Consider the following 27,635-nt stretch of genomic DNA (forward strand, 5'->3'; position numbering starts at 1 on the left):
ATAGGTATAATAGCTGTATAATAATTCATATTTTATAATGTAAGATGGATATTATAGATAAGTAAGTTTAGAAAAGGTATTACAGCAATTTAAATAAAAGCAATAAAACCAAGTGTATACCTATAACCTATACATTATTATATACATATATACGAATTAATTTTATTATTAATAACTTATGGTTATGGTCTTATGGACAACTCGTAATGTCATAAACTCAACTCATAACCATTGATTATAATAATATAATATATGTGACAAAATATATTTATACTATATAAGTAGTAATATAGTATATAGTACTTGGAGTGTAGTTATATACTTATATATTAACAAATATTATATGGATAGATATTTTATAGATACATAAAATTATATACCTACAAAAACCATCGAATTATTTCTATTTTATTCGTAGTATTAGTAAAATTAATAGGACAAACAAATTTCTAAAGAAAGATGATATCTTATTAAATGAAATGCACCTAACAAAAATAGTGAAATTAATAATGGGTATAATTTAATGACATTTAATTGCACTGAAAATGATAAATAATTAGGTGTTAAATGAAAAATATTATTGAAATAAAAAAACCAAAAAATCGTAGTTATATCTATACGGACATTAATAACACATTGGTAGGTACTAACTGAAAATCTGCTTGAACGAATTATAAACGAAGTTTAATAAATAAACATAACATACATTGATACATAGATATATAGCCGATATAGGTACCCAAGATCCCCGGCTATTTCGAGAAATGACGACGATCCGCCGACCTATAGCCGTATCAGAGTACGATCAGTACATCATGACGTATAATAATATAGCATGGCATAGGTATCGTTTAGTACGGGAATACCTGCAGAATAAATGCATAATATTTACATGTAGAGTAATATAATACGTAGGTACCCATGTGTCTGAAATCTGATTCAAAAATAACAACAATAATTATATTGATAATATACCATAATATTATGTACGTACCTAAAATTGTACAATATTATTATTATATTATCTAGAGTACGTATACAACATTTAGTAATTACCTATATCTGATGTACCTATTAATAAAATATCCATATTTACAAGGGTAAGCGTACCTACTGTCAACGGGTAGGCAAAGTACCTAAAAAAAGACGCGCAGACCGGTCGAAAAAACGCGCGGGAAACTCTTCGAATATCGATGGGAAATTAAAAAATAAATAAATTATAAAGTGTTAGACTGTAATATATTATAACAGTATTACCTACGCGTATACCTATAAGTAAATTTAAATTTAAATCGTTGTCCACAATACACACATCACTCAATAATAAAAATTACAAAAATTACAAAAATTACGTTTTGTAGGACGGACACGATACGCGTGCGTCGGACACGGCGGGACTGGCACTAGTGGCACAGTCGCACAGACTGCGAACGCGGCGCACGGACGGACGGCAGCGTGACGGATAATGGACGGGGCGCGACCAACACGCGGCTGGCTGGCTGGCTCGGCAGTCGGCACTCGGCACTTGGCGGAATCCCGAATCCCGATTCCGAACTTCAAAATAATAATAATAATAATACACAATTCCGAATCCATTGGAGGAACATGTTGCGGCGCCGTATTTTTGTAGTAGGGCACAAATGCACAATACGGCCGTCGGGCCGTGGCGCGGTGGCGACAGCGAGTCGGCTGCGGCGATGGGTGGAGGCGGCTGCGGCGGGGAGAAAACCAGTATGCGGACGAGTCTCAAAAAAAAAGTAAAACCGACACACTTGGGTTCACTATTATCATCGTTATTATTATTATTACTAAACATTTTAGATATAGGTACCTACCTATGATATAGGTACCTCTCACGGCTACAACGACGTCATGCACATACCTACGCTGGTAATAATTCTATTAAATCGTCGAGTAGAGAGGTACCTTTGTATATTTACATTATACAGAGTGATTCACAGTGCAGTTCCATTGTCTATAACCGATAACTTTTTTGCCTAACCAAACCTCAATTATATAGACATGTATAATGCATTTTTTAAATACGAAATTTTTTTTTTTAATTTGTCATTTTCGCGCGTTATTATTGAAAACTACGTGAAAGTCAATAATTAATAGAGATGTTAACTATTTTATGTAAATATATACGTAAACATAATAAATATATATTCTACAAATCAGTCGTGTAAGCACTAAGCTTTAAAGTTTGGGCAGAGGTGTATTGTGGGCTGCAGATATGTACAAGTATCAACTGCACGAAGGACTCTCTGTATAATATTTTGCACTTACTTTTCTCAGTTCTGGGTAAATATATATCTATTGTAATTGTATAAATTCTTTACAATATATTATGCGTGACCGCTATTAAACGAATCAATATGACCTTTTTTCAAATGGTTTTTTGGTGTTTCCGTTATATCGATCTGCAGAATTGATTTATTTCAGCAATGACGGGTTACCGGCATCTTTAAACATTCCATATAGAGGGAAATTATGTTCAGTAACAATAATCGTGTGTTTCTTTTTATTATTATTATTATTATTATTTGGTGCATTTTTTCAATAAAAAGCTATTCCTAGTTCGTATCAAGCTTGTATAGCATGTGCCACGTAAATAGGTGTATTTCAAATGGAAAACTAGGTACAAAAAACAATAAGAGTGCAACAAATTAAGTAAATTAATAGCAGGTAGGTACTTATGAAATGGAGCATAGCTACCAAATATTATAATCGGTCTGTTCCATAACTATGTAGTTTTTAATTTCAAATTTGTCGTCTATATAGTGACGATATACAAGGTAATTCCACAAGCATCCTTTTTTTTTCAATAATGCAGTTATTCAAAATCTGATGTTTGGAATTTTTAAATATACTTGAAGATCGGATTTTCAATTTTTTGAGATTTTTTGAACTACTTAAGGAATGTTATTTGTAGATCAAAATAACAAACTTCTATTTTTCAAATGAGAACCCTCTTTTCTACTAAAAATTATTTGGCAAATATAGTGTTACTGAACATTTTGACGTATCAAAATTCGAACGAGTAGTTTGATTTTTGAATTTTTTAACATTGTGTTGATACTAAGAAAAATAGGTTCTCGATATTGGGTTTGGAAAATACGGGGCTATGGTGAGTTGAGAATATTAGTAGTTACTAAATATTAATTAATATTAATCTATCAATATTTATATAATTTGTAAAAATGGTCAATGTATAATAAAAACACTAGAGCCAATATTACATAATTTTATATTTTTGTAAAACCATTTTTAAGGACTATAAACCTTAGCATAAACATTTTAATAAATAATGACTGAAAAACTAATAGTTCAAATTTTGAATTAGGAAAATCAAATAATTAGGTATATTATATAATTATATAATATAAAACTTATCTAGATTATAAAATAAAATAATAAATATTAGGTATATATATAATCAAACATTTACAAAAAAATTATCCACTAAATAATTTATAGAAAAAAAGGGGGAGGGGGCTTCTCATTTGAAAACAAGGATTTGAAAATTATGGTCTTATATTTATAAATTACAAAAATCAGAATTTAAATAAACTCATTATTAAAAAAAAAAAAATGGGAGAGAGCATACTTGGTACACCATATTTTGAATGGATTAAACAGGCATTTATCCAACTTACAAATATATTACCTATTTATACATAATATATTTAAATCTGTGTGTATAACTGAGGGTTTTTGAACATGAGAAGGAAGCACGTGTTCCGATGTAATCGCCCTGGTTACCATTGTACACTTGTAGTTTGTACCATAATAATTAATGACCTGCAGTGGAAAACCAAGTGTATTGTGTTCCGTATATTATTTAAATGTAGGTAACAAACTATTTTAGTAATCTACAAGTTGAATATTGTATTTAACTCGGTATGATACGCCGACGACGAGTATTGCAGTGAAGCTCATTGGTTCTTAAATACATTTTTGGTTTTTTAGGATTAAAACTGTGATCGGACTTCATTCTATAGTACATTATAGCAGGTATCTAACTTCGGTTAGCTAGTATAGATAGATTGTACCATATATTATTATGTTGAATAATTTAATAATAATAATAATATTAACATTTACTTTTATAGTTTTATGTATGTACTATGCGTATATACATCTTTTTATATATATAGACAAAATAGCAGTCATACAGACATACTGCAGTGAAACAAAAAAAAACTTTTATTTTTTATTTATGGACTTCATCCAATAATGGGAATTATCCTGAGTAGTTGACGTTTTTTGTTTGCAGGAGTCTATTTACTATGGGTTATTTATTTATTTTGTTATTTATTATTTCCATCTATTTCTACAGGAAAATTAAAGTAAATTAAGAATATTTCATTACCAGTTGTCTCATCAATTAGTAATGTTATTTATACACGTCATTGAAATATATAAATATTAAATGTATTAGGTTATCTAGAATATTATAGATATATTTTTTGTTCTTTCGAATAAAAATAATTTTTTATAATAAACAAATTATAGGTATATAATTATAATATTATCTTTACTGTATATTATCAATAGTAAATATTTTTTTTATAATCAATTTGAATGCATAACCTAGACATAGATACAACTGTACAATTAGTGTATTATGAATACGCAATAATGTTAAGCTAGATACCTTTATTGAGAACTGCAGAGGTGCCACACATATAAAAATATATTAAAACATTTATAGTAAAAAGTGTGTTTTTATAAATTTAAAATAATTTTGTTTTAAGAATTGTTAAACATTTTAATATTTCAATTGTATATTTGTATTAGTATTACCCATACTTATGAATTATGAACAATACTTATTGAGTTACATATTTACAAATCTTACATATTATAATTTAAATATAGAGTTTAAGCGTTCTTTATATTCTATTTTATACATTAAAGTTATGCCTATTGATTAGGTATTGGAAATTAATTTTAATAATATTAGTACCTGTAGGCTTAGGACCTATACGGCTATACCATCAACTTACATAAATTTAGATTTGAGATTCAAATAGTTTTTATTGGTTTATCATTATCACGCGGTCATATGAGTTTATGACTATATTTCTTTTCTTGTATCAAAGCACCTATCTAATTATTGTACCTTACAATAAAATAATATGATGAATTTCATAGTTGTGCAAATCAAAATTGACTAAGTTTATAGAATAAAGAATTATTACGTATATATTCTTAAGATGTCTACCACCCGCTTATAAGTTATAATGTCACAAAATGTTATTCTTAACTTTGTATATTAAAAGTCAGGACACCTTCCAGCATAGGGAATTGGGTAGATTAAATCTTACCATTACTATTACCATATATTTAAGAAAATGTAAAAATAAAGATCTAAAAAACATAAGTTTACGAATTACGATGTACTAAACCATAGAAATATTATGTTAGTGTAAAAAATATATGTAGGTATACACAATATATAAGGTAAAAATCGTAAAACTGGTCGTCTTAAAATGACAAAGACACAGGTAATGCGTAAAAAAAGATTGGCAAAGTACCATAATATTATGACCATATTAATTTACCTATAATATTTCATAACAGGTTAATAACTGTTCAATTATAACGTTTAATAACTATTTTAATATATTATACCTACATATATGTATACATAATTTATAAGTATGTTCATCATAATAATTTTCAAAACTTAATAAATTAATAAAAATAATTTCATGGCGTCAGAGAAAGTCTTATATGCCATTAAGGAATTTATATATAATTGTATAAGTATTATATGTTTAAATTTCAAATCCTAACTTAAAAATAATACTTTATTTTGACTATACAAACATTTTTTTTTGTATTATTAAGATATGCCTTGTCATCTGGGCCATTGGCTAACGATTTTTTACTTAAATACCTGTTAAATTTTTTTTTATTTTAATAAATTACCTATACCTACTATAACATTGTAAAATGTTATTATATGGTGATAGAAATTCGATATTCATAATACACAATTTAATATAATAGTATTATGCTTTTATCGAAGATAGTCTGAAAATGTTATTAAATTGTTAAAAACAATAGGTAGGCAGTAGCTGTATTGTTATTAAAATAATATTCTTACCACCTACCTATATTTGAACGGATAACATTTTATACCATAGGTACTTAACATATTTATTTTATTTTGCAGTTTTCACTAATTAAATGAAAAGCTCTTATATAATGAATTCGGAGACCTAACTGTGAACATATTTTGCTAATGTTGAATTAAATATGAAATATTATACTTGCATAATATATGTTTTTTTACACTTCACGCCCGAGTAATACTTAGTATTTGAAAACAAAAACATTTTGAATCGTTGTCTAACGTTTTTTTCTGTATATCGAAACAAATTAACAATATTGTAATCAAAATATATAAAAAATAAAAAAAATATATAAATTGTGTTTTATTTATTTTATATCATGAGACTAAATGTGAGTATTATATCAAAATGTAAAATCAGGCATTTTTCACATAATGGGTGGTCACTATTTTGGTAGATCCGCTTGGGTGGTGATACTCGGTAGAGGTTTGTTATTCAGTTATTGTATTGGGTATTGGGTGTATTTTGGATAGAAAGGTATCGATTCTACCGAAATGACCTTTTTTTACCTGTAAGAAACTAATCGATTGCACGGTTATCGTCTCCGCGAAACTTTTTAAGTTGTTGATTCCGCCAGTTCATATTATAATATTATAAATTATTATGCACTTTAACTGTCATATTTAGTAGTTGATTCATAACAAAATAATTAATAACGTTGTTGAACACTACAACTGTAACATGTAGATTGTAGGTATGTATATTTATTCCAGCGGAGATTGCGACGACTGCGTACCGCGTGTCCGTGTCAGATTCATGACGTATTATCGTAATTTACACGAATGCCAGTGTAGTGGGTACGTTTTATCGAAAAAAAGATGTATTACATATTTAAACGTAGGTACCTACATCATTAGTATCGGGAATAAAAGTACAAACAATAATCTTGAATTTTCCAATGCGTTCTCATATTTAAATACTACTAATACTATTAGATTTATACAAGACATATTCAATAATGGACTTACACGTGTTGCCTGTGCACGTTTTAAGCTATGCCGTGTAAAAATGAATTTATTTAAAAAGGTAAAAGTCAATTAGTTTTATAATTAAGTATTTAAGGGTATGTCAAATACTTAGACTCTTAATAAGTTATAAGTGGAGGAATATGTCAATACAAAGTGTATCGCAAAAATGTATGTTGATTGTGACATGAAGATAATTATTGTAAAAGTCTTTCACTAAAAGATGAAAGTATAGTTGTGGTCAGTGGCGTATCTAAGCGGGGGTGATATGGGGGTCATCCCTCTCCCCTACCGAAACCAAAATTTGTATACAATACAACATATATGTAATAATATAAATATATTATGTGTATACTGAATATTTCTATTAAAATCTTTATATCCCCCCGTAAAAAAATCTTAGATACGCTACCTACTGATAGTGGTCATAATAACCAACCAGAATATTTATTACTACGCCATACATGTATTTGGATTTTATCCTGTTATTGTTGATACCTAATGTTTGACGATCATTAAAAATATATATATAGGTAATAGGTATTTGGGTTATATTATTTTACCTAATTATTATATTGTATTGTTTTTTTTTCTACCATATTATGTAAATGTAATCGATAGCCAGTGAAATCAACATAATATGTTGATATTAAAATATATATAATTATAAATTAATTATTATATAATAAACAAAAAAACAATAAAAAAAAAAAAAAACATATTGTTAATATTATTATTTTTTTAATACGATTTATTATCAAACAAAAAATATTAAGATCTTATGAGTAGGTAATTTTTATTTTTGTAAATGATTACTATCGCGCATTTAAAAATGTTGACAAATATTCAAAATATTAATTTTTATTCCCAAATAAAAACATATACTGGTAAGTGATGATATAATACACAATATATGGCATTGTATATTTTTATATTTTATTACTTCTTAAAATATTTTTTGAATAATAATCGTACAATATACAACAGATAACTTCACTTCAATTTCAAATTTTAAATTAAAATATAAGATTTTAAATGTATTTATAGGTATACCCAGTACCCACTACATGTGTATAATATATTTTATATTGTTTTTGATCTAGTGATTTATTAGTATCTATATATTTATATATTGTGTAGGTAGTATACAAACAAATTGTATTTATTTATTTATTTTTCTCCCTATGGTCGTAGGATGATAGATGTGGGCAGTATAAAGTGCTTATTGAATTGATTTGATTCAATTTATTTTTAATTCATTATAATAATTGTCCGTAACGACCGTAACTGAATATATAAAAACAATTATTATATTTTGAGTAAATATGAAAATTTTAATTTATAAATTATAACTATTCAAGTATGAAGTATAGGCACACTGTGATGTGTGCCTTTCAGGGGTAATCGTCTCTCACAACTATTCAGTCGTTTCGGTCTCGTAGGGTAATATTCCTAGCCCCTTAGTTATCGTCCAAACCCCTAATAATCAGATTCACTGTTATATAGTGTTATATATTGTTATCGACTGACGAAAACACTTAATTTAGCCTTATAATATTTGCATTTTCTTAAGAGTAATTAATTATTATAGTTATGATATAGATAGATTAAAAATAATTCCGTGGCCCAGATGGTCAATACATTGAATAGGTAGGTGTGGCAGTCAACGTGTTTAAAACTACCAAATTGTTTGAATTTTACACAAGTTGTGCAATTGGCAAAAAAAAACCGAGGTTATGATGTACATTTTAGGTAGATCTCAAAATAAATATTTGTCTTTTGTACATTTCGATATAAGTAAAATAATTTATTTTAGACATAAATAATAAAATTCAATGTATTTATATGTAGGCACATACAAGGTGATAATTCAACATAATAAAACTATTAAATACTTTACATATTTTTAAAACGTAGTTTGTATTTACGTTCAATAAATTATACAAAAACATTTAATTTAGCAAGTGATTAAGAGAGGACCTCGCTGCAGTTTTCTCAAAAATAGTTGATACCTTATATTTTATACGGTTTTTTCGATTTTCTTGAAAAATATTGATTTTTTACATCTATACACCAGGTATCTATTAATAATTTATTATTTCTGTACAAGTAGTATAATACATTTTGTATAGTTATTACTTATTAGCTATTTTTATATTATTAAGCACAGTAGTAGGTAGGAAGCTATATATTATGCAAAAGTGACCTAATACGTCAAACGTATATTATACGTGTTCAAAGCTATTGTTCATAATCAATACTTTTTTTTCTCCAATTTTTCAAATAATAAATAATTAATAATTATCAGGAATTTAAGTGTTTAAACAGCTGTACCTAGTAAATTCTTCTATACTGCAGGTGCACTATTCGCGCTTTCAATATGCATTGTATTTAAATTACAAATTTTTTATTTATCTGAAAATGGCGATTGCTGTTTATAATATAGTTAAGTATTTACTTTTTTTTTATCAATGTTCACGCCACCAGCATATTTTTATATTTTTTAAAAATACGTCAGCAAAAATTCCTGACCGTGACATCCTTGATCCTAGAATACATTAAATAAAATATTAACGACTTCCAAGTTCCATTATATTATATACCCCGTGTAGACAAATTCTAAAGAAATCATTCAAATGACAAAAACGCGCTTGTGTGCGCGTAATGCATGTGCGTACTATGCTTCTATGTTTCACATTTTTAACACATAATGGGTTTAAACTTATAAAGACATACTATATTGGCTATTGTATTGTATACATATATGTAATAATGTCAACTCATTAAACATAGTGATTAAAATCGATTAAGGATTATATTGCACAATGCTTAACCACTGTTAACGAACTGGACGATTTTATACTTGTTTAGTTACAGACTGTTTTGTATTTTAGATTCTGAGCGAAGATGAATGTATTGATTTTACAATAATGTGTTTTTTTTTGTTTTTTTTTTGTGTCTGTCATCACCTTTTAGAACAGTAAAAGTGCTTGGATTTTCTTCAACAGTAACTTTTCTGATAGGAAAGTGAATCTAGTTGGTACTTTGGGGATCAAAAGTAAAAATTTCCCAGTAGTTTTCAAACGCGACGTGAAAAACAAAAGAAAAATTAAGGAAAAACGGGAATTTTTACGCAAAATCTGATTTCGAGAAAATCGATTTTGGTTTTTGGTGTAACTTTAAAACAAATGACCGTAGGGACATGGAATTTTGACTGAATGTTTATATTAGCATTTTCTATACACCATAACATTTTCCAAACATTTTGAGCTATTTACGGACATTTTCAGTTTCCATTTTTTTTAGTTTTTTTTTCTATAAATATCAATAAAATTTTATCTGTTGGATAAAAAAGCTTGAAAATTTAATAGAAGGCTCCTAGGTTATTGTTTCAAAGGCAGATGAAAAAAATTAAAAATCCTTAGTCGCAGTTTTTATTTATAAGCATTTAAAGTTCAAATTTTGACAAAATATGGAAAAATCACGAAAATTATCAATTATTTTGAGTTGAGAATTCATAAAAATTTTTCTTTTTAAATCTAAGATTTGAAAATGTAATACAAGATTATCCATAAGTTTGCCTACCTTTATCAAAAAAAAAAATGTCTACAAGAAAGTCAAATTAAATTTTTGTGTGTTTGAAATTCATATTATAACAACATTTGATATTCACTCGATATCTCATGTAACGATTTTCTTATTTTGTTGTAATTAAAAAACGTATGACGGTAGATACTTGAAAATTTCACTGAATATTTGTATTAGCATTTTCTATACACCATACAATTTTAAAAATATTTTGACTCTTTTTGAGATGTTTACGGACATTGTCAGTTTTCAATTTTTTTAGTTTTTTTTTTCTATAAATATCAATAAATTTTTATTTGTTGGGTAAAATAGCGTGAAAATTTAATATAAGACTCCTGATATATCGTTCTAATAGCAGTTGAAAAATATTAAAAATACATAGGCACAAATTTTTTTTATAAGCATTTAAAGCTTAAATTTTGACAACATTTATCAAATTTATAATTTAATAATTATTTTGTAGTTAAAAATTTATAAAATTTTCATCTTTTATAGCTAAGGATTGAAAATTGAAAACGAGGCTCCACGTAAATAGGTTATATATAAATTACTTTATTCACAATAATATCATCAAATATACTTGGTAATATCATAGGCTGACTGACCGTTTTCGCTCAGAATCGTTTTTCTTATACAATGATATTATATCATTGAATTCAAATTTAACACCATCCATTGCAGTGATCCACTTGTAACCTACTGTACAGCAAAGCGACATCCACTTACCCACTTTTTTTTTTTTTTAATACCCTACGATCCATATATCCTTTAAACTGTAAATAGTTTAAATAATGTAACTATATAACAAACGGTTTTATTTTTCAACGACCAAGAAATCATTATCTTCACAACTATAAGAATATTTAATTTCGTCACAACAAAAACTATCAACACTATTTCGTTAAAAAATAATATTCTAAAATAAATAAAATATGCAGGAATTAAATAATATGTTTATAAATAAAAATGATGGCACCTACACAAATTAAATTGTACATTTTAACACTGAGGACGTTCCTGTTTCAGTGACATACTTTATTTGGTGGTTGACACGCTTCATGTTCATGAACACATGTCAAATCATTATATTATATTTGAATAGATACTGGGTATATTGGTATATGGTTACTTTATGCAGATATACAAATAAGAATAATATAGTGACAATGAATCACACTGTTTATCTAACTGTATAAATCATAAATAGTTGCATTGTTGATACATTTTTGCAAAAATTGTGTAAATACAAAATGTTTACTAGTAATAATGATATCATTTTGTTTACTGAATTGCATTGCACTAAAACATTTTTATTTGTTGTTTTCTACTTGTGTCTAATTCTATTAGGTACCTACTGTATAGATCAATATTCAAGATCCACCAATTCACTCAAAATCTTAAAAAAATACTATATGGACAGTTATTCCTTTCAAGTTCCAATAAAAATATTAAATGTACATAATATAGTACTATATAGTATACCACAGTGCTATAGGGCACTAAAGTCATGAGGTCTCCCCTTCCCAATTTTTTTAGATTCTAAGCGGAGCGTTGTATGTATTGATTTTACAATTATATGTGTTTTTAGATTCTGAGCGGAGTGAGGAAGCTAGTATTTTTACAATGGTGTTTTTTTTTTTTTATCCTGTATACAAAATTTCTACTAGAAGGAGTGCTTCGATTTCAATTTATAGTATCTTATCTTTTAGAAAATTGGATTAAGATGGTACTTTAGAGAGGTCAATTTTTTCAATAGTTATTTAAAACCACAGGAAAAACTAGCAAAAAATTACGAAAAACCGCTAATTCTTATATTTGATAAAATTTTCAAAGTATTTTGAATTATTTTAAGTTGTTTACAGACATTTTCAATTTTAAATTTTTTTAGTTTTTTTTTCTATAAATGTCAAAAAAATTGTATTTGTTGGGTAAAAAAGCTTGAAAATTGAATACAAGGCTCCTGATATAATGTTTTTATAGTATTTGAAAAATATTTAAAAAAAACGTATGCACAATTTTTTTTATAAGCATTTAAAGTTCAAATTTTTCTAAAATGTATCAAATTTAAAATTAAAAAATGTTCAACTTTTATAGCTAAGGATTGAACATTTAAAACAAGGTTCCACGTAAATAGGTATAAATAAATTACTTTATTCACAATAATATCATCAAATATACTTATGGTAATATCATAGACCGTCTTTGCTCAGGATCGTTTTTCGCATACAATGATATGAATTGAATTCAAATTTAACACCATCCATTACAGTGGGTCACTTGTAACCTACAGTAGAGTGACACCCACATGCGCACCTTTTTTTTATTGCAAATTTGAGAGTTTTTTTTGTAGAAATAATAGAAACAATAATAATAAATAATAACCACTGTTATGACCGTGCAGTTAAAAATGTTTAATAGAGATTAAGATAGGGACATGGGGGTAAATCCACGGGAATTTGTCATGGAACATTTTTAACATCACTTCGTCTTGTATTAAATGACAAATTGAACACACATTTTGAATCATATAGAGTTGGTATTTAAGTATTTTTAATAGGCAACGAAGTGCAGGGGATCAGCTATCTAATATATATAAAAATCTTGTGTCACAGTGTTTAATGTTTATGGGCGCACTCGTCCGAAACGGCACGATCGATTTTATATATATATTTATTTATGTTTATAAATGGTTGCTATTGGTTATAGGAAAAATAATTAGGAGAAATTAGTATTTATTATTTGGTTGCCATAATATGTTAATCGGGCAGATCAGGTGCAAGCATCAAATTTTTGCACATTGCCTACTTGATATGCTGTCACACATTGTCCACGATTCGGCGTAATTGGATTGCCTACCTGGGAGGCTGAGTTGCACCCAAAAGGAGTTGAACAATCATAATTTTTTTTTAAGTTGTAATTTTTTACGGGCAACGAAGTGCGCGGGATCGGCTAGTAACATAATATAAAGTGAATATATGATAAATAATCGTAATGAATTTTGTTTATTTTATTTAACGGTGTCGTAGTCGGTGTCAGATTGTATGAATTAAAGGTACTAGCTGGTATATATATTGTTTGTTATCGCCTCACCACCGAGCTGTATACAATAAATTGTATCATCCCACCGCCGGGGGACACACGTCTATAAAATTTCGATATTCATGATTGATATTTCTCTGTATTACGATATCTTACGTGTATGGTAGTCTAGTGTGGATACACTTATGGACAAAGGGTAGGTACATCTTATAATATTTGAAATTGTATTTTAATATTATATTATATTATACCTAATTGTATGTTGTCGGCTGTTTGTTTTATTCTAGGTATGATGTGTTATTCAAAGTGCATTCTTACAAAACTTATTTTAAACCTACTGATTCTTAATTTAATTTAAACTGCCTAATTCATTTTAATTAGTGATTTCTCATAATATTTAATGGGTACAGGCGTACAGCCATTACATTTTTACGATTACAACAAAAATGTAGATAGAGCACAGATATAAAACATAGATTTAACCTATCTTTAATATAAATAAAATGTGTGGATGTTTATGAAATTATTTTTTTTTCTTTCGTGTGTACTTGTGAAATATTAATTATTAACTATGCTACTTGTAATTGACACTACTTTATTATTATTTACTTTTATCATCTGAAAGCTTTGTAACGGTGTTTAGGAAATATCTTAGTACAACGGACTATGGTGTCGAGGTGATACATTTTATACGGAGCGGTGGTAACAAATTTTGAAAATCATCTAGTAATTTTGTTTTAATTTAATTTACTTATCATATATTGTTATGATTAAAATAAAATAAACAATAAATACCTATGCATATTGTATACAAAAAATAAAGTCAAAACAAATTCTAAACAAACGCCTCAGTCACGACTCACATCTCATGTCTTATCAACCGTTACATATATTTGGTAGTTGCGGTAAGTACCTACCTACTAAATTAGGTATTAAATTTGATCATTTTTTTTGGTGGCTCCGAGTGCCGAAAGTGGTATTCCAAAATTGGTTTTATTTAAATATAGCTCGTATTATTTTATGATATTGGCAGTATAAAATTATTTCTAAAAATGTATAACTATGACATAATTAAAATAGTAATTATGACTAATTAAGGGTTTTAAAATCAGAGTAGACCTAACAACCATATATATTATAAGACTTATAATATCTATACACACCACTGCATAAACAAATTACACTACTGTGGTCTACTTGATATAATGGTATTCAAAATGTATTTTAAAAATATTGATTCTAATCAATACAGTCACAATAATTAATTACAATTCACTTTACAGCCTGTTATAAAATGAGCTGTTAAACACTCCTTTATGAAGTTTAATTGAAATATCCCTTTGGCACATGGAAAATATATATTTTATCATATTATGATTAATTAAAATCACTATAAATAGTTAATAGCCTGTATTGTTATACCAACTCATATTATGCAATCATCTATTGATGACAAAATTAAGATATTTGACCCGGTAATTAAACTGTAAGTCTGTAAATTGTTAACCTATAGATATAGCCTATAAGTATATAATATATTTTTTATGAAACCATAAGCACTCGTTTTTTTAAATTAATAACATTACATTTATACTTTGAACAAACCATATATATTTTCATATTTTCATCAATTCGATAAATTAAAACATTACTGGTATCAAGTATAACAATTGTTTATTATCCAAACTCCAAAGCCAATTATGTGTACCTATGATGTGCTTAATTATATATTATTTTTTGTCATATACAGTTCGCACAATTTCGACCAGTAAATACGAATCGCCAAATCTTAATGAAAACCATAGGAATATTTATGAAAATAAGTCACCTATTTGACACAAACATAATAATATTATAATGTCCGAATACACCATTTCCATAAATCAATAGCATTAAAAGTTGTTAAAGTATAGTCACCTTAGTTTGCTACAATTGCTCTGACCTAGATGTATTTAACATATTGAAGCATTACAGGAGCCCACATAGGAAAAACGTTTCACGTTACTGAAATTGATACAAACTAATGGGAAGTTAAAATTTATGAAAATATATGCGTAGATACTTATACTTATACGTATATACTTTATAGATATATTTTATAATATCAACGAATCAGTATAAATCATATTATTATATGTTATAACTTATAAATAGGTGACTTATAATTTATTAGATATAATATATTTTAGATTCTGAACGGAGGGAGTGAGCTATCGATTTTACAATTATGCGTTTTTTCTTTTAATAATTAAGCACCGATGGTATAGTAGGGTAAAATATATTTTATAAAGAGGTGGTTTTATGAGTAGTTTCCGAGAAAATAACAGAATGAGAATTGTGGAAGTTATATAAGTACCTATACCACTCGTCGGCGCTTTTTATAAAACCAAAAATCCTTGTTATCCTTTGTCTCAACAAAGGTCTTGTACTGTATGGTCGTATATATCCATACAGATAACGTTGGATTATGATTTATAAGTTTATAACTATATAGTACATTAGAACACAATATTTTTTTAATAAAATGTATTAATGGGAATTAACGATTCTTTGAACCAAAAGAATACAAACGTCATAATAAAACCCTAATTGTAATAATAATTATAATAAACAATATTATATTATATTATATCATCATAATAATTCATAATTAGTATCAAAATCAAAATAATACCTATGTACTCTAAAACTCCAAAAAATAAATAAAATCCTTAATTAGTTTTAAACAGTCAAATAATATTATATGTTATTATTTAATAGTATTGTATTTAATCACTAACAGTAATTATTGAAATCTAAAAAATAAAAATTGTACTTTCAGCCAATACAAAAAGTTCATACTTCAAAATGCATGAATTTTTCGACATAAAAAATAACTTAATTAATGTTTTAGTGTTAATGTTTTTACACAGAGAAAAAGAGATTGACAATATTTTAAGAATGTTTAAACTTAATCAGTTAACCGGAAAGTAAGGTTGATTGTTTTTTTTGATTTGGTTAACAATTTTTTAGTGGTTTTAGTTTTTTATTTTACCAATACAATTTTTTTGTAATCCATCTAATTCTATCCTTCACTTCCAATATCCTAGATAATTGTATTGGATTTTAGATGCTAATAAAATCTATTAAGTTATGTGTATTGTAAGGTAATCGAAAAAAAGCCAAGAAAAAAAGTACTAAAGACAAATACTAGAAACAAATATATAAATCTTAGTAACTTAACCTCGTCTTGGTTAGGTCTATGTATTATAAATTATAACATTATTATTATTATTTTTATTTTTAAATATCGGTGTAAATACTCCCTGGACATTTAAGCATACTTGCTTTACAGCAACCCTACGTAATTACATTTTTCCTGGTATGTTTTAGAACGTTATACCTAACTTACATGTAACTCTCAAAACATAATTTGGAGTTTTTTTATTAGAATTAATGATTTAAATTTTAATGGAACGTAAAATGAGTAATGACACTATGAAAAAGAAGAAAAATCATAACTCTAGAGATAGATGTGTGAGACTGAAATTATTTTATTAGACAGTTCTATCATAATCAAACATAAGCGTAGCGATGAATTTATACAGGGGGGCTATAGCCTATTATATTTCTGGTACATAACATATTATTCTAAAAATGTAACTAAAAAAAATTACGAAATGGGGGAGGGGGGCTAAACAAAATTACGAAAGAGCTATAGCCTTATTAGACCTCTCCATTCTACGCCTATGTGACCCAAGAAAAGTTTTAAGTGAATTTCCCTCAATGAAATACCAATATATGTCATAAACTGAACAAAAATAACATTATATTTTGTGGATAAACTACACATTATTTTAAAATAATGAAATCAATTGATTTATGACTTTCACAGTTACACCAAGATAATATGTATAATATTAATGTATATGGGTACTTTGTGCAGCGTGATTATTTTTTAAATGTAGGTACAAGTAGCAGTATAAACTACTTATATTATACCTATTTTACTTAGGTATATATTATAAACCTTGTTTTAATTCAATTTTTTTTCTCTGCTACTTTTGAAAATTATTGACCAACCATTAATTTTCCCACCAGTAAAGTTCCTAAAGTTGTAAATAAGTTGAACGAAGTGTTCACAAAAATAAAGATAAAAAAATAGGTACACATTGTATAATCAATACAATTCATTACTATAGAATAATTTTGCTACATATTATTATAGAATTAATAATATGATGACAAAACTTATTATAATTAATAAAAAAATTGGCTTTTTTTCCATAGATTTGTATTGTAGATACATATTGTTTTAAATCTACACTTACAAATTATAAAGATGTGTTCTTTCTTTAAAAATATTATTCAGAGAAAGGTAGGTATAATAATAAAGCTATAAAATGTATACGGCGGTATTGTATAAATTAAATATTGAATATAAATAATAATATAGTGATACTTCAAAGGAAATGATTTTCAAATTCCCTTGTCTATTTCGAATAGGCACACTGCAGAATCTAAGGCAACAGCATATAATATTGGTATTATATAACCTATATAAGTAGTTCTGCTTAGAATAGTTTTCATGGACGTGTATCGCCGTTACTAAGATTCTCAGGAAAACCCTTGAGAAATACGTTAAGTAACTTGCAAGAAAGTATAATATTAAAATGTGTTTAATACAGCAATAAACAATCGACATTCGATATATAAATACATAATAATATGAATTATTAGTGAGGTGACTGGAAGGCAAGTCAAAAGAAACGTTTTATGGTTCTTTTTTGTACACCCATCCTCCTCTTCTTCCTCCACCAGGTGTCTTCAGAAAGAAACACAACATTGTAAAACCGATAACGCGCTCTTTTCAGCACATAAAGCCTTAAAGTCCACGTGAAGCATGCGTTCAGTACACAACGGTCGGTAATTTATTATTTACATAACACCACAACAGTGGATCTGAGAGCAATATGCGTAAATGCGTAATAATATTGCTTTGTCAATATGACACTATATGACAGTGAATAACACGCGGATAATGGTTGTGTCATTCTAGCGCGTAGGAGGTGTTCATTATAAGTTTTTATGCCATACAATTTTCTCGTCTTAACGATTACGGTGTGTTATTTCAATATAACTTTATTGAACTGCGCAAAACAGTTCACCCTCAAGAGGGTTGTTTCTTGTCACTCTCAAGCTCACCAGATCTCATCAGCAAGGCTGTATGTTACTTGCGTCCCAAAAAAAGGTATATTTTTCAGGTAGTAAATTTGACCGGTAACTTGCGTCCCGCAAACGGGACGCCTGACTTTATAATTATTGTCGATATTATCTACTAAAATCACTAAAATCGATAGTTTATAAACTGTACTGTATTTATTAATTTATTTTAAGGTATGGAAAAATTGTGTAGTTCTAAATTGGTCGCGATTAATGGTTTTTATATAATTAAAAGTTATAAGTTTGGATATCATAAAACTTTAAGGAATAATAATTTTCGATGGAAGTGTACGAATAAAAGTTGTATGAAACTAGATAATTTAATAAGTGATCCTACTTCGCATACTCCATATCAATAATTGACAACTTATTATTACTACATATTATCATTATCATGACAAAATGTAAAACGTGAATTTTTATATTGTTAATATTTTTATTACCATAAATATCATGAAAAAAGTTGTTATCATAACATATGAGTTTTTTTTTATTTAATATACTTCTATATTATAAATTAAAATAAACATATTTTTTTAAATTTAAATTTTGATATCGATTATATCGATATTTTCGGGACGCAATCAGGTTATAAAAAAAGGTTTGCCGAGACGCAAATAGTCTATGACCTTTTTTGAACCTTTTTTTTTGAGGGACGCATCTCGCCTACTGATAATAATTTCGGACGCAAGTATAGTATCCTCAATAGTTGTCCTCCTCAATAGTTTTACACGAAAAAAAGGTCTTGTGCGGATGTAGGTCATCACTCATTATAATATTCTGAATTCATATTATAAAATGCAACGATGAATTAATATTATATTATATTAGGTGCGGTCTGGTGCGGATGGGCATAACCATAATATGCCATAACGACAATACATTCCGGAACAGAAACGGTGGATGACAAGACGAAATTGCGCGCTCCGAATTCGGTACCTACGTCACGTCGTCGAAGGGTTATGACTTACGGCCTACGGGGGTGGGCCGACGACAGGCGTATTTTCCACGACACGTGTTTGGGACACGTATATGTAGGGAACTCGTATAATTTACGCGTATATAGTTGGTGGATAATAATATCAAATACATACTGTGTTCAAGATTATAATAGTGTGGTGTTAGGTAGACCATAATATCACGTCAACACGTCATTATTACAATGTTATTACACATTGTTTGTTATAATATGCATCATCAAGACTTAGTCGTAGGTAGGTAGGTAGTAGCATTAATTAATCAATGGTGGTGAGTGCCTGACATCTAACGAGTAAATTATTATAAGCACCTATCACTAATAATAACGAAAGGCTTTCGTGTTTTTCTAGAACACTTCATGAACAAAATATCATAATAATGATACATTGACCACCCGCCAATACCGGCCACTGCCACTTGCCAGTGTATAATATTATTACAATACAGCCTATAGTGGTACAGGCAGGCAGGCAGCCGCGGGTGTAAGCGAGTTACCGTATTGTAAGGAGAGCGTATTACCTGCTCGGGTGTGCGTGTGCCGGAGCACTGAGTAACCGTTCGGCCACTGCCACTGACGCTGCCACTGCCACTACCACCGCCACCGCCGTCGTCGTCGTCGTCACCACCGCCGCTGCCACTACTGCCGCCGCCGACGCCGCCTCCGCGGTCGTCGTTGCCGTGGCCGCGTGTTCCGGTACGGTGCGAGTCGTTTTCACGTCAGACCTCTGCAGCACAGACTGCAGCAGCTGTCGGTCCTTCCGCGCCGGTTGCCGCTGTATGACATGTCTGCGGGCGGCCGGCTGCGGTCGTGTCGGAGGACTACGGGGGTAACGGGCGGCAACGCGAAACGCACACTGTGTGTGGTGGCGCGACGGTGTGTGGCCAGGCCGTTTTGTGCGGGTGGCGCCGCCGTCAACGCCGCAAAACGCCGTGCCTACCCCGCGCTACCCATCTCCCGACACCCGGAACCCACCCGCGCGGCACTTCAGCCCCCGGATCGATGGGGTTCCCCGGTCGTCACGCCAGAGTTCGCGTCGCGCGCTCCCGTCACCCCCCTCGCCCGCCCACCGGCCCGCTACCGCCGCCGCCGCAGGACGAGAGGTCCAGTGTGGCCAACCGCGCGGCCACTCGGCCACACGGTACAAACCGTGTCTCGGCGATTAAAATATATTAATATATTATTACTATAACTATATATATTATATTCGTCGCAGTACGTATTATACGCGGCGAGCGCGTTTGCCATTTGGCAAATATCCGACGACGGCGGCCGACCCGTTCGCGTACACTCTTGGCAGCCTCTTGACGCAGTGATGCCTGCCGTTGCCGGGGCCATGTGCCGTGACAATTTTTATTTAATTTCGACGAAACGCACAGACAATAGGTACATCTGCATCTGATGAGTGATGGCAGTCGACAAATTAATACAATATTATTATTTTAATAAAATAACTAATACTCGCCACTTTGCGAGATGCCGCATCGTTAACTTATTTTTATCGTTCACAGTCTGTTGTACCTACAGAGTTGTTGATTAGCAAACTATAGTGGTGCTAATACTATATAGAATAATAGTGATCATATCATTACACTATAATTACCTCAGCTTTATATAAAACCACATAGTGCACTTCTGAATTTACTGATAAGTCGATAACTAAAACCTACCTCAATGCAACAGGATCACATAATATGAAAAATAAATTAAATAAATAATTTAATATAATCTGTAATAATACTACCTATGTTATATTTTATATCATATAATTTTTTGTTTATATTTTTGGTGTGCTGCACGAAGATGCATTATTATTAATGCGGCCCACCGAGTTTCGGTAAAACCATTATGGATTCAGAGTTGCGGTATTATACGTTTAAAAGCTATGACAATAATATTATACCTATTGCCTTCGATAAAATAATATTATATTCTCGGAAAAACTAGGTACACCCAACTACATCGTACTATCCTATTGAAGTCGCGGTTTTTCAATGCAATTTTCCCGCATAAAACATTACCGAGAAAAAACGACCTATTCAATATATCACCAGCGTTCGAATTTTCAGCTGCAAATCTGCAATAGACACTCGTCGTGTTTGAGGTTTCCTACCACCCTGAGGTGTATTAACCGGAAAAAGGACAAGCATGCACGCGTTATACTATTATAGTGAAACCAATATAGGTCTTCGCCCGCACCGCGCTCTGCAATACTTAAAAGTTTCCCAGTCGACGATTCGTTGACCTTTAACGCTGAAAGTACACCACTATCGCTCTGTTTTCATCTCGACAGTGTAAATTATAATAATATCAATATGGTTGATATTATTATTTTAGATTAGAACACGGCAGTATAGGTAGTAGAGTATATTATACAATTTGCAGTAGGTACGATAAATGATAATGCATTATGTCGCATCTATAATTACCTAATATTGTATAGGTTATAAGTTATAACATAAGCCCGGGTCAAGTTGTCGCCGCTGTTAATATTTGAACTTATGTTTGTTATTGATATTTATTTCATAAAGGTTAGTTTAAGTCTTAAGCACTATACCTATAGGCTATAGGTGTATAATTATTATATTACTACTGGCTAAGAGTACTGGGAATTTTTTATTTTGACCTCCCAATAAGGATCCAATTTGCTACTAGAAACCTCCACTAAAGTTGAAAATCTAACTACAATTTGGCACAAAAAAAATAAAACACACTTCATTGTAAAATCAATATAGATTAAATAATTAATTATATTAATGATTTATTTTTATTATTTTTTAATTATTTTAATTTAACGGGCAAGAACCCTATTTTATCTATAATTGTTCTTATCCGGTTTGAATTATAATATTAAGAACATGATATAACTATTAACTAATTAACTAGTAATAACATAATATGGCGTAGGTAAACAAAGTGGACATAAGAGTTAATTAAAAAAAGAATTTTAGAAATGTATATTGAACGTTTTCTATATTTTTATTTTTTTTATATGAGTGTTATAACTTGGCGACTAGACCACTTATCAAAACTATAGGTTAGATCTAACCAGGGAAAAGTACCTATAATATATTTAAGGGTTTTATATTATGAAAAAAACAATAGCAATGTATTCCGATTTCCTTCATAAAAATGTTACTGTGTAGATTTTATTGAGTATTACTGTATTAGTAAGTATTACCAACTATATAAATTATATATATTTAGGTACCATTGCGATAAATGTATAATACTAATACATGTAATAATATCGTGTAGGTGTAGTTTACAGTATACACTCGCGTATGTCACAGCTACATTATAAAAACACTTTATAGCCATGCCAAAAATTATAATCTTAAAGTCCAAAATAAGCCATTAATACAAGCCTCTAGTATAGCTAACACCACCCGCACCCACCCACCCACCCACCCACCCACCCACCCAAACACTGCGGTGCGGCTGAAACACGCCAACGCTTAGACATATAGGGTTCGGCGTCACTGCTTGCGTTCAGTAATTTTTTATTTATATAATTAATATAAATAAGTAAAATATATTATGCATGTATACGGTATAAGCTTGGACTCATAATTAGGTATGTCAGCAAACCATTGCACAATATTTTGCAGCTGATGTCATGCGCCAAGTCTCATAAGAAATGTATTGACATTATTATCAGTTGCGCCTGATAAATACAGATAACACGTTTTTGCTGACATACAAGTTAGTTATTTTTATCATATGGTTACGAGTATGTCTTACTACCTAGCATTTTTTTTCAAATGAAAACACTATTACTATATTTGGTTTGAATGAAAAAATTCCTCCGTCAACTTTTATGCATATATTTACGTATTATATAATAAAGGCATGGCATTATCTTATAGTCATTATTTGTAAGTAATAAAAAAGTAATATTAATCATTAGATATTGTGGTTTTACTTTATCAGTTATCGCCTACAAAAAAATAATCTTCTTCATTTTTTTTTTATCATATTTGGAGGCTATTATTGGAGGATTAATTAGTAATGTCAAAATTGATAAAAAAAAAAAAAAACAAAACAAAATGACGGTGGATCACTACTTTTTGTAGGCCATGAGTCCTAATTGAATAGGTGTGTGTAATATTAATCTACTCAACAATCAAAAGTCTTCTATAAAGATGTATACAAACGAAACAGTGAGTCATCAAAGCAACCTCGTAAATCGAAATAGTTCTGCACAAATTATCGAAATTAAAAATCAGTGTCCTCTTTCTGAGAGTAAAATTGATTTAAAATAAGTTGAATATTGTGTGCAGTATACGAGATTTCGTGGTGTAAATGACAGAATATCATACTATTAGTATAGGTATAGGTAATAAATATTAAATTGACCACGTCGCGTACCTAGCTTAAAATTGGGGTAAAAGTACATAATAAGTTTATACTGTCAACAGTCAACTCTTAAGAAAAATTAAGGTCTATGGTTTTTCTGTTCCTTAGGGGGGTAATATGTGATTTTTAAACGTATTACCTAAAGTAAATAACTACAAAAGACAAAACCATAGACCTTAATTTATATCTTCATAAACTTTTTATGCTAAACAGAATTGAATACAGTTTAAATAGTTTATATTTGTAGATATATAAGCTACAATATAAATTATAATACATTTAACACGAGTAAATTATCATAAAATGAATCAAATCATCTACTATACTCAGTGGTGGTAAAACGGTGGGGAATAGATCCCCCATGACCTTATTATTCAAAATGTATGATTTAATGACCATTATAAATTATACCTTTAATGATAAAAAAGTTCGTGTTAAAAAAGTCCCCCAATTTATATTAATTATCGGCTGAATATCATATATTTAAATTTTAAATTGCTAACTTATAATTATTTACGTTGGAAACACAGGAAGTAATCTATAGCATGTTCGACATTGGTTTTTCGTGAAATAACATAATGGGAATAATAATGTAAATTACTCAAAAAATATGTATAGAAAACAATTGTTCTTTGTAAGTTTGAATTGTAAAATTCATTCTGCATTTGATAAATGAGAAATATTTAGTATTCATATAGCCGGTCTGTTCGATGTTTTAAATTTCTAAATCACTCCAATAATATATCTTGGTCCAAAGCCAATTTTAATGCGTCGCGTTGTCGCATTGAGGAAAACGACCGTTTTACATCAACACAGTTAAATTTATTGGAAATATTATTTAAATTTGTATAAGTCAAGACCGGATTATCATACCCATAAAATTAAAAACTAAAAATCAAAAAAATTAAAAATATATAACTTGAAATTTAATGGTTCAATTAAATTGTTAAGTTATTAAATATTACTTAGTTAATAGGTGTAGTTGAATATATTGACATATTGTATACTATGATTTTCTATGTACATTGTACATACTTATACCATAATTCTGTATGTTTTATTAGCGTCGGGCATGTGTTAGCTATTAAAATAAAATAAAAAGATAGAGTATACATATACTGATATAATATATACTGTCTGTATAATATACATATTATATTATGTAATAGAAATATAGCATTTATAATACTATGTATTGTCAATATTAATCAAATATTGAAATGTTAGTTTTTATATTTTGCATATTGTACAAAAAAATTTAACCTAACTAAATAAAAATATAGTATATTCGTATGTGTATTTATTATACACATTATATTCGTAAGAAAAAAAAAACAAAATATAGATTTACCTATAAAATATGCATGTATTGAAAAAAAAAATGATTAATACTTTTATTTTTTACTAAGTATTATAAATTATAATATTCCAGTTTGGTACAGCACTGGATGACTTGCTAGTTATAGTAATATTACTATGGTAAATTCTAAATTTAACATCACTCACGAACATCCTTGTCTTGAAGTATTTCAGCAATTTATTTAAAATGTTTCAATTGTACCTATGTTATATTTGAATTATATAATTCAATTAGATAAATTAGATGGGTTGTATACTTATATTATATAAGTTTATACTTGATCTGTTCTTAAAATCAACCGTTTTGTACAAGAAATATAGTGAAAACCTAACTAACCAAGCACCTACAGTTCCTACTTTAATATTTTGAAAATGTTAAGTTGTCTTTATGTACTTATTTCAAGTGCGAACTGCTAAGCTCCACGTTACATCTCACTCATTTACATTATAGGTACGAGGTAGATAGGTTGTAGATACCTATTATACATTTATACTTATGTAGTCAATATTGCTGATAGCCTTGAACAAAGTTTTATGCAATTTGATGTTTTTGAAACGTAATACATTTACTGCAAATCTGAAACTGTTGTGAAACTGTATAGGCCATTAGCATAATCATTTTTATCTCGGGACATATTCGGATTAGGAATAGGTACCTCTACTCATTTGATTGGGCATTTAGACGTGAGCTATACCTAAGTATTATAGATTGTAGATACTATATTATGAAACATAAAATTACTATAAATAATATTTATAATTTTTTTCTTTGAGTACAATATAATGTAATAAATAGCAAACTAGAGCTATCATAGTTATATACTAAAAGCTAATAAAAAAAAAAAAAATAAAATAAAATAGCAAACTACCTCTACTCATTTACTTTAAATAAATGATCGTTATACACTTATACATAATAATTCTTATTATAGGGTGGCATTACACAATAATTTCGTACCCAAGATATATTTTTAATATGTAATTACCAAAAAAATTAAGTTTATCCGGTCGTAATTATCATGAAGAATTATTTCTCCGATTGTCACTTGTCTGACATTTCGACGGGCCACCAAAGTCAGTTAGCCTATCCCTCAGCTTATATGGCTATGTCCTATGTGGTGTACCGCTCAACTACTGCTTTAAAATTTGTTATACCATAATACGTAAAACGGTATAAAATAGCAACTCGTTGATGTCCTCATGGATTCGTAGTTGTCTAAGCGTTAGTTGTTTTATTCTAATACATTTTTATATTTTACTGACTTTTAGGCTATGATCATTGGCTCTAAACTTTAAAGCTTATATTTTATATTACGCAGGTTGTAGATATATTATTTAATAATATCCTACTGAAATATTATTTAGTTTACATTTAAAGAGTCTGTATAATGTATACTACTTATTATTTAAGCGACGCTCTCTGCTCATTTGTATACGAGCTATATTTTAAAAGGGGGAGGGGGGGCAAGTAAAAAGTTATACGGACCATCACCCCTGTTTACAAAATTTTGCTGCATATGTATACATTAATAGCTTAGGAGTTAGGAACATAATTCATAAATAGTTTGTTGGGGTGCCCACGGACCCCCACGACCCCAACCACCGAAAAAGGGGGGCGGGTGGTTATATTCTTTTAGTTCTAATGAAAGAATATTGTATATATAGACACCACCATGCACCATCCCCTAGAACAAATATGATATTATTTAATATTAGGTACCTAAGTTACTTTTAATATATATATATATCCTATTAATCAAAAAATTAGGAATATGTAATTGCATATAAATAATAATATGTACAATATACCTTATTTTTTATTAAAATATTGGGCAAAATAAAATACAATTAATATTATTTGTAATAGTTATACATGTATAATATTTTTACGCGGGTATTTTATGTTTATTTTTATATAAAATACAATAGGGGTCAGGAGAAGGTTTTGAGTGTTACGAGTTTTCGACCATAGAAATATACAACTAAAATCAAAGAGTTATC

General features: G+C 29.0%; 1 protein-coding gene across 6 annotated transcripts in view; it reads right to left on the reverse strand.

Moving 5' to 3' along the window:
• Nucleotides 1-20,851, reverse strand: part of LOC132948240 (sialin-like) — a 32,838-nt gene extending 11,987 nt beyond the window's left edge. Inside the window, exon 1 of one of the 6 annotated variants that reach the window (XM_061018630.1) lies at nucleotides 20,438-20,851. The gene's annotated coding sequence lies outside the window, so the exon portion shown is untranslated. The other 5 variants (XM_061018631.1, XM_061018633.1, XM_061018632.1 and 2 more) reach the window with 5 other exon arrangements.
• Nucleotides 20,852-27,635: the final 6,784 nt, after the last annotated feature.

The sequence above is a fragment of the Metopolophium dirhodum genome, chromosome 7, assembly GCF_019925205.1.
Source record: "Metopolophium dirhodum isolate CAU chromosome 7, ASM1992520v1, whole genome shotgun sequence".
NCBI lineage: Eukaryota > Metazoa > Arthropoda > Insecta > Hemiptera > Aphididae > Metopolophium > Metopolophium dirhodum.